The sequence below is a fragment of the Neofelis nebulosa genome, chromosome 9 (genome assembly GCF_028018385.1).
Source record: "Neofelis nebulosa isolate mNeoNeb1 chromosome 9, mNeoNeb1.pri, whole genome shotgun sequence".
Classification (NCBI taxonomy): Eukaryota; Metazoa; Chordata; class Mammalia; order Carnivora; family Felidae; genus Neofelis; species Neofelis nebulosa.
In genome coordinates, this window is record NC_080790.1 from 116,617,812 (window position 1) to 116,633,245 (window position 15,434).

Below are 15,434 nucleotides of genomic sequence, written 5' to 3' on the forward strand. Positions count from 1 at the left end.
AATAACTATCCTTGAGTCATTTTTGCCAGGCTCTGAGCTGTGGGCTTTCCTAAGCTCTCACTTATTTCTCCTAATACCACATTTATGAAGCAGGAACTATTTTTAACAAATATAGGAAACTGAGGCACAGAAGGTCAGTACCTTGCCTAAGGTCACAAAGCTAGTAAGAGACAGAGCTAGGATTCAAACCCAGGTGTCTGATTCTAGAGCCTGAGCTCTTCACCACTGATCATTATTGATCATTACTACTTTTACTTTTCCTGAGTAATACGTGACTTCTAGTGGTTCTTATTTTCTCTCTACTTGGACTTATGGGGATTTGCATGCATGTGGTCCATGAGCTTTTCTTAGTCTTTTTTTTTTAATATATATATTTTTAATGTTTATTCATTTTTGAGAGATAGACCGTGCAAGTGGGGGAGGGGCAGAGAGAGAGAGGGAGACACAGAATCTGAAGCAGGCTCCAGGCTCTGAGTTGTCAGCACGGAGCCTGACATGGGGCTCAAACTCTTGAACTGTGAGATCGTGACCTGAGCTGAAGTCAGATGCCTAACCGACTGAGCCACTCATGTGCCCCAGGTTTTCTTAGTCTTGGTTGGTGCCTCATTTGATGGAAGTATAGACAATGACCCTGTTTGCTCCAGTTCTTCCTAATTTTTCCGCTCAGAGCAGATCCCTTCAACTGAAGGGTGGTACAGCCCTCTTTCTTAAGAGACCATCCCCTCATTCCTTCTTTACCATTTACAAAAAACCAAGTAAATTTACAGTTAAAGTGTTCTTGCCAATCTTTCTGATCCCTCTGAAGATCCTTCAGAAGAGCAGATGCTGTCTCCCTCTTACAGACATGGAAACTAAGGTCCAGGAAGGTGAAATGACTTGTCCAAGGTCACACAGTGAATTAGAGGTAGAGCTGGAACTAGCTGTTATGTTTTCTGCCTTTCTCTACTAAAAATATAGTAAGGAGAGGTGGTGTGTATAATTTGCAGATCAGACCTAAAGAAGGTTAAGCTTTATTAGGACCCAGATCAAATGAGTTCTGAAGGGACCCTGCCTCCATCATCCACATCTTCACCCTAGTTCTTTCATACATATTTGAGGAACACAGCAGAAAGGGAGAATCACTTTCTTCTTAGGATTCAACAAAGCTTTCATGACAGTTTGCTGTGGGGAAGCATTCAGAGGCTGCAGTGTCTCCTCATCCATAAGGAAGGTTGGATTCCCAGGGCTTACTAGCCTGGAATAACCCTTGTGAAGGAGCAGAGGAATGTCAGAACCTGTATGTCTTCTGACTTCTGCAGGTTTTAGCTTAAGCCAGGTGAGGGTTGGGCTGGAGCAGGATAGTGGTAAGAACTGAGGACAGGAGCCCTGAGGAATTTAATTTTACCCCCCGCCTGCTGGTAGATTTTGTCAGGGGGGTTGGACAAGCAATTTGAAATTTATAAAGAGGAATTCCTACTACTCCTCTTAAAAAAAAAAAAAAAAATCCTTGGTTTTGGCACCAGAAAAGAAACCTTTCCCAAAGTCTAGGCCTCGGACATTTCAGTCGTGGCTGAGACATTACCTTCCTTTTTATCTTCCTTCTCTCCTTTCACCCTTTTCTTCTCCCTCCTTTTTCTTCTATCCAGTCAGCTTCCCTTTTCTTTCCTCACCTCTCCTTTAACTCCTGAAAACAAGAATGGGGAAAGGGTACCTTCAGACAACAGATTAGTAGATAGGTGGTAATATAGATACTGGGGCTACTACAAGTCATAACTTGGAGCTTGACATTTTGGACATTACTTCTAGACCTCAGAACAGTGGTTGATGGAACAGGTGCTTACTCATTTATTTGCTTATGTACAGTGTCTTCTAAGTATAACCTGCCAGGCTCTGTTTCAGATACTTGGGCTATTCCAGTTAATAAGACCCTAAACTTGCCAATATTATAGTCTTATGGGTAAGACATAGCAACAGTAAACCTCCTCTCCTACTCTCTCATTCAAATCATTGAGTTTTAAGGTGGGAAGAACTTTAGAGTTTATTTGGTATTCCAGACCATGAAGTAAGTAAACATACAGGCTTTGGAATAAAGTAAAGCAGACCTGGGTTCAAATTCCAGCTCTGCTACTTCCTAGCTGTTTGACCTTGAATGGCACACTTAGCCTTGCCCATGTTCAGTTACCTTAGGTATAAAATGGACCTGCCATCACCTCTTCACATTATGAGGGTTAACTGCACAACACCTAGCTCAGTGTCTGGTGCATAGTAGTAGCATGTGTTTTTCTGTCATTCTGCATCAATGCCTGGCTTAAGTCCTTGTTCCTTTGAAACTTCTAAGGCCATCTCCTGTCAGCCTAGTTTCTTTCTCCATTTTTATAACACATGGAGCACTCTTTGAACTGTTGGATCCTACCTAATATTATTAGTCGTCCTTTACAGGAAGTTCACAGAGTCCCACCCTGGAATGCAAGGAGGATAAGAACTGTTCTCATCCATCCCTGTGTCTTCTATAACCCTTAGAGCTGTGACCATGACCAACCAGGCCCAGGAAGTATTTTTTTGATTGGTTGGCTAAGAAGGCTTCTATAAATAAACTTCCGAGTGTTTTGCAGTGAAAAAAAGAGCTATTGAAGACCTGGCCCAAAGTCTTCCATCCTAACTCTTCTCCCACTCCCCTTCTGTTACCACATTGATTCTCACAAAATCCCTGTCCGGTAATCAGGATGGGGATTGTATTCCATTTTGTAGAAATCTGAGCCTCAGATTAGAACCCAGGTCCTTTGTTAGGTGATAGATCCAGAGTAAGGTAAGAGTAGCAGGAATGAGAACAGAAATCTTAACTGACTAGGTCTTCGTTCTCCCCGTAGGAATCTTTACAAGGAAGAAGGAACAGAAGAGTTGGTTTTGAGGCCTTACCTGATGATGAGACCAGAGTCAGGTCTAGTCACAGTTAGAGATGATTTGAGAATATGACAGAGTGGTGAGAAAGGGTTCAGAATAACTTCATAGATTTGCTAGGCCTTGAAGATTAAGAAGGATATGAATATGTACAAAATTCCGAGTGAGGTAACAGCATGGACAAAAGGATGAGAGCTGGAAAGCCCATAATAGAGGTAAGACAGATATTAGATGAAGGCATACCTAGAGAGCAAAGTTTAGGTGATTGGTAGCTATGATATTTTTTCCTCTTTTTTTCTTTTTTTGAGCAGGAAAGTGGCCTTGGGAGCATTAGTCTGGCAGTGAGTGTAGGCCCAGTAGTTAGAGCACGGAGGGGTAGGAGATTAGTGAAAGAGAGACTGGGGAAGACACTACTGCAACAGTCCTTGTAATGTCAATAATTTTTAAGAAATATTCCAGCATTGCAGGCAAGAGATAGATCCTGAACCAAGAGGAGGTTGACACAGTAGGGAATAAAGAAGAACAGTTTAGATGTAGAGCTCTTAGAATGACAACAAAAAAACCATGAGGATTTGGCAATTGAGGGAATGGGGCATAAGGAAAGGAGAGGTTGGAGAGCATTAACATTTGGAGTCTCAGTACTTGGGAGAATGGTTATATCATTTGCTGAACTGCAGAGGCTGGGAACAAGGAGATGAGTTCAGTTTATCAACATGTTGAATTCGAGGTGCTAATAGTTTATTCCCCTTACTGCCTACCTCCTAGTGCCTCTGCCTTTGTCCTTTGACCTGGGCGTACAGAGATCCTTCAGTTCCATGTATTTCCTGCTTTGTTTCCAGGCCTGGAACCCCCGGGGGATCCCTCCACTCATGTCTTGGAGCAACTGTTTCTCCCTGTCTGAAATAAGATAGTGCATGTAAGATGCTTAGCCTGGTACCTACTCTTTCAAAGTGTGCATTAAATGTTAGTGGCTATTAAATGGCTGTTGTGGTGTTTGTCATCATAGCTTTGTGATCACAGTAGCTAGAGATTTAGAGAAATGTCTGGAACCACCTGGCTAAAGGACAGTCATTTAGCTGGTATTCAGTAAGAAGTCTGGACTGCAAGTAAATGGAGAGGATTTCATTCAGTGTAATGGTAATTACACTGGGTGTAATTACACTGGGTGTAAATGAGGGCTCTGAGCCATATCAGCTAGGACTAGGGTATGAGTATGTTTCCTGTCTTTTTCTTCTGTTTTTGAGAAGTTGGTATAATGTGGTTAAGAGGGCAGGGCAAGCCCTAGAGGTTGGACTTCCTGAGTTCAGGTCTCAACTCTACCTTCTTCCTCCTCCTCCTCCTCTTCCTCCTCTTCCTCCTCCTCTTCTTCCTCCTCCTCCTCTTCCTCCTCCTCCTCTTCCTCCTCCTCCTCTTCTTCCCTCTTCTTCTTTCTTCTTTCTTTCTTCTTCTTCTTCTTCTTCTTCCTCTTCCTCTTCCTCTTCCTCTCCCTCTTCCTCTTCCTCTCCCTCTCCCTCTCCCTCTCCCTCTCCCTCTCCCTCTCCCTCTCCCTCTCCCTCTCCCTCTCCCTCTCCCTCTCCCTCTCCCTCTCCCTCTCCCTCTCCCTCTCCCTCTCCCTCTCCCTCTCCCTCTCCCTCTCCCTCTCCCTCTCCCTCTCCCTCTCCCTCTCCCTCTCCCTCTCCCTCTCCCTCTCCCTCTCCCTCTCCCTCTCCCTCTCCCTCTCCCTCTCCCTCTCCCTCTCCCTCTCCCTCTCCCTCTCCCTCTCCCTCTCCCTCTCCCTCTCCCTCTCCCTCTCCCTCTCCCTCTCCCTCTCCCTCTCCCTCTCCCTCTCCCTCTCCCTCTCCCTCTCCCTCTCCCTCTCCCTCTCCCTCTCCCTCTCCCTCTCCCTCTCCCTCTCCCTCTCCCTCTCCCTCTCCCTCTCCCTCTCCCTCTCCCTCTCCCTCTCCCTCTCCCTCTCCCTCTCCCTCTCCCTCTCCCTCTCCCTCTCCCTCTCCCTCTCCCTCTCCCTCTCCCTCTCCCTCTCCCTCTCCCTCTCCCTCTCCCTCTCCCTCTCCCTCTCCCTCTCCCTCTCCCTCTCCCTCTCCCTCTCCCTCTCCCTCTCCCTCTCCCTCTCCCTCTCCCTCTCCCTCTCCCTCTCCCTCTCCCTCTCCCTCTCCCTCTCCCTCTCCCTCTCCCTCTCCCTCTCCCTCTCCCTCTCCCTCTCCCTCTCCCTCTCCCTCTCCCTCTCCCTCTCCCTCTCCCTCTCCCTCTCCCTCTCCCTCTCCCTCTCCCTCTCCCTCTCCCTCTCCCTCTCCCTCTCCCTCTCCCTCTCCCTCTCCCTCTCCCTCTCCCTCTCCCTCTCCCTCTCCCTCTCCCTCTCCCTCTCCCTCTCCCTCTCCCTCTCCCTCTCCCTCTCCCTCTCCCTCTCCCTCTCCCTCTCCCTCTCCCTCTCCTTCTCCTTCTCCTTCTCCTTCTCCTTCTTCTGTCCCAACCAGTCTGTGTACTGTCAGTGCGGAACCTGATGTGGGGCTCAAACCCACAGACTGTGAGATCATGTCCTGAGCTAAAATCAAGAGTCAGACACTTAACCGACTGAGCCACCTCATTGCTCCTCAGCTCACTGCCCCTTCTGTTACCTGTGTAACTTGGGCAAATTTACTTCTCTGTTCCTCAGTTTCCCCAGAAGTAAAATGGGGAAATAACAGCAATCTTCTGAGATTGTTGAAAATCCTTTATTTGTATTAATCTTTACAACAGTGCTTGACATGTGCTACTGTTCTCCACAACCCTAGAATCCCACATTCCAGGAATGTTCCACATTCCAGGTAAATATACTGTTTCTTTCCACCCAACAGAGGAAGGGATGAGTAGAGGCCTGAAGCCAGTTGTAGAGTGCTTGAAAGTTTGTCCCAGCTGGGATCCAGGTTATCTAAGCCTGGAGGAACCTGGCCCAAGATGGAGGCAGGGAGTTGTCCAGATGACCTGAATTCATTTCCAGTTTTTTTTTTTCTTTTTTTTTTTTTAAGATTTTATTTATTTTTATTTACTATTTATTTATTTATTTACTTACTTACTTATTGGGAGCATAAGTTGGGGAGGGGCAGAAAGAGAGGGAAAGAGAAAAATCCCAAGAAGGCTCTGCACAGACAGTGCAGAGCCTGACTTGGGGCTTGATCTCATGAACTGAACTGTGAGATCATGACCTGACCTGAAATCAAGAGTTGGGTGCTTAACTGACTGAGCCACCAGGTGCTCATATTTATTTATTTATTTTTAAAGATTTTATTTTTACGTAATCTCTATACTCCCAATGTAGGGCTTGAATTTACAACCCTGAGATCAAGAGTTGCATGCTCTACCGACTGAACCAGCCAGGCACCCCTCCATTCCCAGTTCTGCCACTGATTTACTTTGACCTTGGGCAAGTCATTTAACCTCTGAGCCACAGTTTTCTCATATATAAAATAGGGATCATAATTAATTCCTCCATATATACTTAATATCTCATTCTTTCCCTCACTACATTCTAGCTATATTGACTTTCTTGTTCCTTTAAGCATAACAAGCTTATTCTTGCCTATTATTGCTGCAGGGTCTTTGCACTTGGTATTCTTCCTCTCTGAAACAGTCTTCCCTCAGACCTTTGCAGATCTTACTCCCTCACTTCATTCAGGCTTTTTTTTTTTTTTAAATTCTGAGACAGCATGAGCGGGGGAGGGGCAGAGAGAGAGGGACACACAGAATCCGAAGCAGGCTTCAGGCTCTGAGCTGTCAGCACAGAGCGTGATGTGGGGCTCGAACTCACAAACTGTGGGATCATGACCTGAGCTAAAGTCGGACACTTAACCTACTGAGCCACCCAGGTGCCCCCATTCAGTTCTCTTTCCGGTGGTCACCCTTTGGAGGTTTCCCTGACTATTCTCACTCCTTGTCATTTTTTCCTCCCTTACTCTGGTTTATTTTTCCTTATAGCACCTAGCATGACCTAAAATAATGTATTATCAACCTGTCTTTTGCAAAGATATAAGACGTGTGAGAGCAGGATCTTGGAATGCCTGCACTGACCTAAGTTCATCCCTATTCTGAGCAGGACCCTGACTGACTTCTCTCTTTTTCAGGTGAGCCCTATTCCCAAAGGCAGCTGGTGCTGACCCTGTAACCCAAAAGAGGAAATTGAAGGCTGGTGAGTGAGGGTCTTTGGCAACCCTGGGCAAGCTTGGGCCAAGATACAGGGTAACTAGTTTGGGGCTTATTTTTACCTTTAGTACATGTAACTTATAGGCAATTGATTATTCTCCTACTCCATGTTTGAGATATTGGCATAGGCAGCTTCCTGTGCTGGGAGGAGAATTGAACTTGGCTCTCTTGGAATTGCCATGAGATGGTTTGGGATCATTTACCATGAATAAGGCAAAGCAGGCTCAATTCTTTTTGGCTTCTGCCAGCTTTGTGTTGGGGGTTATCCTGAACCTGGCAGCTAAACTCATTCTCCTATAAGCTCTCTTAACATGACCTTGTAGCCCTTAGAAACTTTCCTGATTTCAGTCTTGACTGGCCTACCAAGCCCGTAGGTCAGCTTCAGAAACTAGTTTTATCAGTCCTGGAAAATGTGATTATAAGTGGTGAGGATGGAGCAAAAGAGTTGGGGCTGTGTGAAGGGGAAATCAGGGGAAACTTAAAGGAAAAACCGAAGATGCTGAAACAGGAAGGGAAATCAACACATTAAGAACCAGTTGTGTTATGGGTCTCATTTAATCTAGACAAAATTTATGGATGAGGGAATTGAGGCTCTGATAGCTGAAATAAGTTGCCTGGAGTTCACATTTGGGAATCCATAAAGCTGATGTTAGAACCTGGTCAGTGTAAACACCATTGTTCTCCTTGACTTGGCAGACTTTCCTTGGGCTGTTTGTTAATCTCCCTGGAATCCTGATTTTTCTTATAAAATTAAAAAAAAGAGACCTCCTTAGGGATTCAGGAAGGAGATCCAGTTATTTGAGGGGCCCAGCAGGGAAGGCAGGAGTTCGGGGTTCCTTCTGAGGTAGTGGCATTTCTAGTGAGGGGGCCAGGAGACTAAAAGTTGGAAAGAATCTTCATGCAGTTAAGGCCCAGCGCCAGCCATATGATTATAAGGGGGAGAAAATACCTGTAACACATAATCGTAAACACGGGGATAAGCACAGATAGGGACCTGGAGAGCTGGGTTGGAGTTGGGAAACCTGGTTTTTTCCTCTTCTCTCTCAACATCTGCCCTTGGACAATCTCTGCTTCTGTATTTGTAAAATTGGACTGCTTCCCCGCACCCCCACATGTCTCTTGTGTGTACACCAACCCTGCAGGATGTCGTACAGAATCAAATGAGAAATGCAAGTTGGAAAGCTTTGTAAATTGTAAAGCAGCATGACTGAAATGAGAGAAAGTGAGAATAAAGCACTATAAGTATCTCTGGCACCTCAGTCCTTGACCTGTTTGCCACCCCACTCCCCAAAGGAAAAAGGGAAGGTTTTCCTTTGGAGATTTGTGCTGTAAATCTTCTCCCATACTCTTCTCTTCCTCTCCTTCTTGTACAGGTTCTGCCTGAAACTCAATCTTTCCACAAAGGAAGGGATTCCAAGGCACACAGACAAAGCCAGGCAGCATCGGCAGCATGATTTGCAGCATGGGGGCTACAGAATGCAGGTTTAAATGCGCTCACACATCCGGGCTCTGATATTAAAGCACTTTTCAAGAGCCAATCCCCAGCATGTGTCTGCCCTCACTGACTAATTCCACTTAGATGTTGCCTTGTTTCCTACTGTCCTGTCAGAAGAGGAAGGCTATTCCTATTTTGGCCCTAAGATCTTTGTCCATCCCCACCTCTCACCCTCCAACTAGTGAAAAATGAACTTATGCTAGAGCCTCATAATCTTATCAGAGGCTATGCTCATCCAGTTTCCCCCACCATCTCTCTCATTCCTGTGGTCAGTGATATAGGCCACTCTCTTCACATTCTGTAACAATGGACATTTTGTTCTCTGTTCTGTTTGCTGGAGGGTGCACAGAGAGGTCTGTCCCCAACCTGGTGCTCTTGGAATCCATATTAGCCCATCTTCTGTCCTATTCTGAATCTTCAGGCTCTTGATGGCACCTCTTTTTGTCTGGTTAACCTAAGTTCTGTAGCTTCTTGCTTTCCCATGGCCTGGTGCTAAGCTTGGACCTTACTGTTACACCACCTGCCTTGTGAAGAATTCCATTATTGATTGTTTCAAACTATGAATGATTCCACGTGATAAAGTGTCTAGCTTATTTATCTAATGTACTCAAGTTTCTACTAAAAACAAGTTTCAACTAAAAAAAAACAAGCAAAGCATTGTCATCCTTAAGCCCTTATACAGCACTAATTTACTCCTATTTTTATGTGTTGTTGTAACAGGCTTAGTAATCTGGTTTCTAAACTCCCATAAGATTCAAAGCAGCATATCAAAAAAGGAGGAAGAGCTGCTATATTAACAGCTAAAGGAGAGAGCTGAAAGGTAAGGATAAAAGAAGAATGATCAGAAAGAGAAGTTAAAATGAGTATGGAGGCCATTTAGTTTAGGGGCAGCAGTCCTACAGACATCTATGTACTTCAGTGAAGTGGAGCTAGGTAATTTTTAAGGTAGTTCTAGGTCCTCTTAAAGGCCAGGGGTATCAGAAAATGTTAAATTATAATGTCTACTATATTATCAGATGCTGTACTGAATCCTCTACATAAGTTGATTTCATTTTCATAGCAGCTTGGGAGGTAGGTGGTGATATTCTCATTTTAGAAATTACTGAGGCCTAGAGACAGACAGTGATTAGAAGAGCTAAGCTTAGAACCCAGAAGAACCCAGCTCCAGACAACCAAATTTTTTTCTATTATCCTATATTGGCTCTTCCCTGTGACCTAAAACCCTGGTCTTTCTCAGCCTCTTGAGCCAGTGATTTCTTCCTGCTCCCCTTTTATTCACTCTCCTATATAAAACTTTATTTTTAAAGATATTCATTCATCCAGTGAGTATTGAGTGTCAACCATGTGGCAGGCACAGTTTTAAAATATAGCAGTGAAGAAAATAGTTTTCTCTCTTATAGTTTACATTCTAGTGGAGGAAAATAAACAAATGAATATGTATGAAGACAAAGCAGGGTAAGGGAATGGAGTGGGACTTCATGATGAAAAAAAGGCCTCTCTTGAGAAAAAGGCCTCTTGAGAAAATAAAATCTCTGCAGAAATATACAGGAACTGTAGTAGTGAGCTATGCTTAATATCTTGGGGAATAACATTCCAGGCATAGAGTACAGCAAGTTCAGAGACCCTAAAACAGGGAGCATGCTTACTGTGTTTGAGGAGCAAAAGGGAGCCAAGTGGCTAGAGGTGAAGTGACCAAGAGGGAGAGTGGAGTATGGAGAAGTCATAAGGGTAGACAGGGACCCAGATCATATAGGGCTTTATTCTGAGTGAAATAGGAAGCCATTGGAGTGTTTTGAGTAGGGGAAAGATATAGTCTGACATTCATTAAAAACCTGATTGCACCAGTTGAGACCTCCAGCACAATGTTGAATAGAATTGGTGAGAGCAGACACTCTTACCTTGTTCCCAATTTTAGGGGAGAAATTGTTTAGTCTTTCACTGTTAAGTGTGGTATTAGCTATAAAGTTTTTTGTTGATGCTATATGTTAGCTATAGATGATGTTTATCAGGCCAAGTGAGCTTCCTTCCATTACTAATTTACTGAGAGGTTTTTTACCATGGATGGATGTTGGATTTTATAGATTGTGTGTTTTTTGTTCTTTATTCTACTAACATGGCACACTACATCAATTGATTTTTGGCTATCAAACTAACCTTGTATTCCAGAGTAAATCCCACTTGGTCAGAGTATATGATCCTTATTTATTTATTTATTTATTTATTTATTTATTTCCCCCCATCCTCAGAGTGTATGATCCTATTTAGATGGTGTTGGATTTGGATTGCAGTGTTTTTTTTTTTTTTTTTTTTTTTTTAAAGTTTATTTATTTTGAGAGAGAGCAAGTGGGGGAGGGATAGAGAGAGAGGGAGAACGGGACTACCAAGCAGGCTTCACGCTCTCAGCATAGAGCCTCATGGGGGGCTGGAACTAATGAACTATGAGATCATGATCTGAGCCGAGATTGGACGCTTAACTGACTGAGCCACCCAGGTGCCCTTTACATTGCTATTTTGTTGAAGATTTTTGTGTCTGTATTCATAAGGATTATTTACTTTTTGAATGTGTTACGGAATTTGCCAGGGAGGCCAATGTGGGCCTGGGCTTTTCTCTGTTGGAAGATTTTTTTTTGTTTTTTTTTAATTTTTTTTTCAACGTTTTTTATTTATTTCTGGGACAGAGAGAGACAGAGCATGAATGGGGGAGGGGCAGAGAGAGAGGGAGACACAGAATCGGAAACAGGCTCCAGGCTCCAAGCCATCAGCCCAGAGCCTGACGCGGGGCTCGAACTCACGGACCGCGAGATCGTGACCTGGCTGAAGTCGGACGCTCAACCGACTGCGCCACCCAGGCGCCCCTGTTGGAAGATTTTTAATTACTGATTTAATGTGTGTGTGTGTGTGTGTGTTGTTGTTGTTGTTGTTGTTGTTGGCCGACTCAGATTTTCTGTTTCTGTTTGAGTCACTTTTGATAATTTGTGCCTTTCTTGGAATGTTTTCATTTCATCTAAATTGACTAATTTCTTGGTTTAAAGTTGTTCATAGGATTCCTTTATAATTCTTTTAACTTCTGTAAGATCAGTCATGATAACCCTTTTTAAATTCCTGGTTTTGGCAATTTATATCTTCTCTTTTCTTGGTCAGTATTGTTAAAGGTTTACCAATTTTGTTAATCTTTTCAAAGAAGCAGCTTTGGTTGCATTGTTTTTCTATTCCATTGATTTCTTCCTATAATCTTTATTACTTCCTGACTAGCTTTCTTAGGGGTAGTTTGCTCTTCTTTTTCAGTTTCTTAAGACCTAAGTTATTTAAAATAAAAAAAATTCTAAGTTTATTTATTTTGAGAGAGCATGCTAGCGAGCACATGCAAGTGGAGGAGGAGTAGAGAGAGAAGAGAGTGAGTCGCAAGCAGACTTTGCACTGTCAGTATGGAGCCTGATGCAGGGCTCAAACCCAGGAATTGTGAGATCATGACCAGAGCTGAAAGAATCAGATGCTCAACCAACTGAGCCACCCAGGCACCCCTGACTTAGGTTATCTTTTAAAGGCACTTTGCAGTTCCTAAGAGTCATCTTCAGACTTGACTGATGTGTGGGCTGTCAGTGTGCTTCCGATGTAGTCTCTTCAGAAGTATCTGGAGCTTCACAGAGGGCCTAACTCAGAAACATTGGAGTAGGCAAGTTGTCCACATTGTATGTGTTATCAACTGGGAGGGGGCAGGGCTAGACCCATAATGCTGGGCAGCCTTGATCCTGCCTATCTCAAGTCAGGATTTGGGTGAGGCCTGAGCCTCATGTAGAATATCGGGGTGATGCAACAGGAAGTCAGGTGATACATGGAAAGCCAGAGCTCCCCAGGCTTCTGAGGAGATTTTGCCTGATACAGAGCTGAGCCAAGAGCTGGAGGAGATAACTGCCCACTTCACAGATTTTAGAGGCTTCAAGATGGCTTTTGAGACCTTGCAGAATACCTCTGTTGCCTGATAATGATGAGATTCTAAGCAGAAATTTAATTCTATTAAAGAAATATGGCTTAAATGTAGATCTCTTAGGTAACATTGAGGTGTAAGAGCTCTGAGGAATAACCTGGGCTTGTTGGTTACTTATTTGTGGCCTCTAGTTCCCACATCTGTGAACAAGGAATAACAGCTTCTACCTATCCAACTGTGTAAGGCACATTTCAAGTAAGTGCTGTATAAAACTGTTAAATACTGTACAAAATGTAAGGGACTATTAATGTTAGTAATTATGGTGATAGGGACCAGGGACAGAGTCTGAGAAGGTCCAGGGGCGGTAGCAGTGCATTCTTATCCTTCAAGGTGTGGGATGAATGTCTGATCTAAGTGGGCTTTTGGCTTAGTAAGGCAGGAGGTTTCTTATCTGCCAGGGTAATCATCACATGGCTCCTAGAGAATTCTGTGGAGAACATCTGAGGGAGGCTACCAGGGCAGCTCATATAAGAAGCAGCTGTCCCTGTTTTTTTTCCCCACCCAGGAATTTTGCCCACATTATATTACTTTGGTTCTAGAAACAGCTGGCTTTCTCAAGGGTTGCTGTCACAGGAAAGCAATAAGGTCCAGCTCACTTAGGGGGAAGGAATAGTATGTAAAGGGCTCTGGGCTGTATTGGGCCCTGTGCCTCCCTCCTTCCTTTCCCAGTTTTCATTAAAACCAAAGAGGGTCTTTCTGTCCCACTGGAGCAGCAGGCCAGACAGAAGAGGGACTGATAGGTCCTTTAGGTCAGATCAGCTAGAGGGCAGTTCTAAGGATGTTGGCTGTGGCAGAGAGGCAGGGTCCTGAGCCTAAGCATAAGGCCAAGAGATCAAAAATCCAAGATGTGAAACTGGGAAACAGTAGATGAGGAAACCGAGGTCTATCAGGAGCTGTGGTGCTAGACCCCTAAGATGAGTAGGACATAAGTTGAGGTGACTTAGGATTTAATGAGACAGATACAGAAAAATAATGAAACTGTCCTACAAAAGCTTAAATTGCTTATTTTGAATTATCTGTCATTTTGTATTGTCTGAATTTCCACTCTTTTCCCACCCTCTTTGCCTCCCCCTGCCCTATTAGGATAATCTGTCAAGAGTTATTGCACTAAGTGCATAGGGCAAGAGATAAAAGTTACCTGCAGTATAACTGGTCTTTGGAAGTTTATTATTATTATTATTTTTTTAAAATAACATTTATTTATTTTTGAGACAGAGAGAGAGAGAGCATGAACAGGGGAGGGTCAGAGAAAGAGGGAGACACAGAATCTGAAACAGGCTCCAGGCTCTGAACCATCAGCACAGAGCCTGACGCGGGGCTCGAACCCACGGGCCGCGAGATCATGACCTGAGCCGAAGTTGGACGCTCAACCGACTGAGCCACCCAGGCGCCCCTGGTCTTTGGAAGTTTAATTACACCCTTCCTGTGTACCTCTGAGCTGTAGTTTCCTCATCTGCAAAATGGGAACAAAAATTGGGATGGTTATTGGGATGCTAATAGGAGATTATGAAGAAAAAAAAAAAAGTGCCTGGCCTGGATTGGTGTTCAGTCACTAGTGATTGAAATAAATTCTGATACCATGTGTTCAGTGTCAGATTATAATAGAAGGTGAATATTGCGACCCAGGCTCTTAACTCTGTTTTACTAACTCAGCCTTGGAAAAGCATTTAGTATGTCTCAGCCTCAGTTTCTTCTGCTCTGAAAAGAAGGAATGAGATAGAAAGTTGACCTATAATTGCTGATGTCCCTTCTAGTTCTGTGCCTCTAAAGGCACATTGATCTGTGGTTCAAAGGCATCAAAGAGTCAAGAGAAAACAAAAAGTCAAGAGTGGGTCAAAGAAGCCTTCGAGTCAGTCCTGCTCGAGGCTGCAGCAAGGACAGTTACAATGAAAGCCATTATCTACAATGAGCAGATGTTGGAAGTGTCTGGGAGTCTGCTGCAGGGGCAGGGACCTGCAGGTCACCCAGCATTTGGAAAAGAAATACCAAAGAGTGAATCAGAATGGCCCAGAAGGTTGGAGACAGTAGATGCCAAGTATGAGAGAGACCATGAGACATAGGACCCCAATTTGTGCTCCATTACCTCTTTCTGGGTGTTCCCAGTCAAGCGATTTCTCTTTCTGCAGCCTTCATACCCCTATCTTTAAAATGAGTTAGGTGATGTATTCTCAAAGGGCCTCTTTAGGGCTTTCTAAAATTTCACTGTTCACTTTCTTTTGGCTCTCCTTGGTGTTGAGGATTTCATTTATATGCAAAGGCTTAACAAGTCACGCTTTGTCTAGCCCTAGAGTATTTAGAATGCTTTTGAAACCACAATTTCAGGCCACTAAGAATCATAAATTTTCAAGCTGAGGAATGCTTTGGTCCACCTGGTCCAACCCCTCATTTAACATTGGGAGATAATGCAGCAGAGTAGAAGACTATAGGCTTTGACAGCAGACTTTGAATTCAAATTCCTTCCAGTACTTGCTTGATCTTTTGGAGCTATAGTGTCATCATCTGAAAATGATGAGATAGAGTGATAATAGAGTAGGAGGCACATAGAGAATTACCATTATTTGGAGGAGGAAAGAAAAAATTGAGGAGAGAGAGATTAAGTCACCTGCTCAGGGTTGAACTCAGACCAGAACCTAGGTCTCTTGTGTCTCCATCTAGTTTTCTCCTCTCTGGAGCCAAGGTCAGTTGTAGTAGCAGAGATGAGATGTGCGTGTAGTAGCAGAGATTAGAAATGAAAGCATGTCAGCTTTCTTAACATATTCGCCAACAGCCTTCTCAGTTCCCCTGTGGCATGTGTCAATAACAGCCCGCACTTGTTTTAGAAACAAGCGCTCTATAAGCACTTCTCTTTGATTTGCTTTGGCTGGTACAGGAGCCAGATGCTCTTAGAATAGCACATCAGACTCT

At 43.9% G+C, this 15,434-nt stretch overlaps 1 protein-coding gene across 3 annotated transcripts in view; it reads left to right on the forward strand.

Moving 5' to 3' along the window:
• The window catches only part of RALY (RALY heterogeneous nuclear ribonucleoprotein), an 84,850-nt gene that overhangs the window by 32,152 nt on the left and 37,264 nt on the right, over positions 1 to 15,434 (forward strand). Inside the window, exon 2 of one of the 3 annotated variants that reach the window (XM_058685341.1) lies at positions 6,972 to 7,036. The exons of 1 other annotated variant lie outside the window; for it this stretch is intronic. The gene's annotated coding sequence lies outside the window, so the exon portion shown is untranslated. Of the gene's footprint in view, positions 1 to 6,971; positions 7,037 to 9,265; positions 9,366 to 15,434 lie in introns of those variants that run through there. One more of the 3 variants, XM_058685343.1, reaches the window with a different exon arrangement.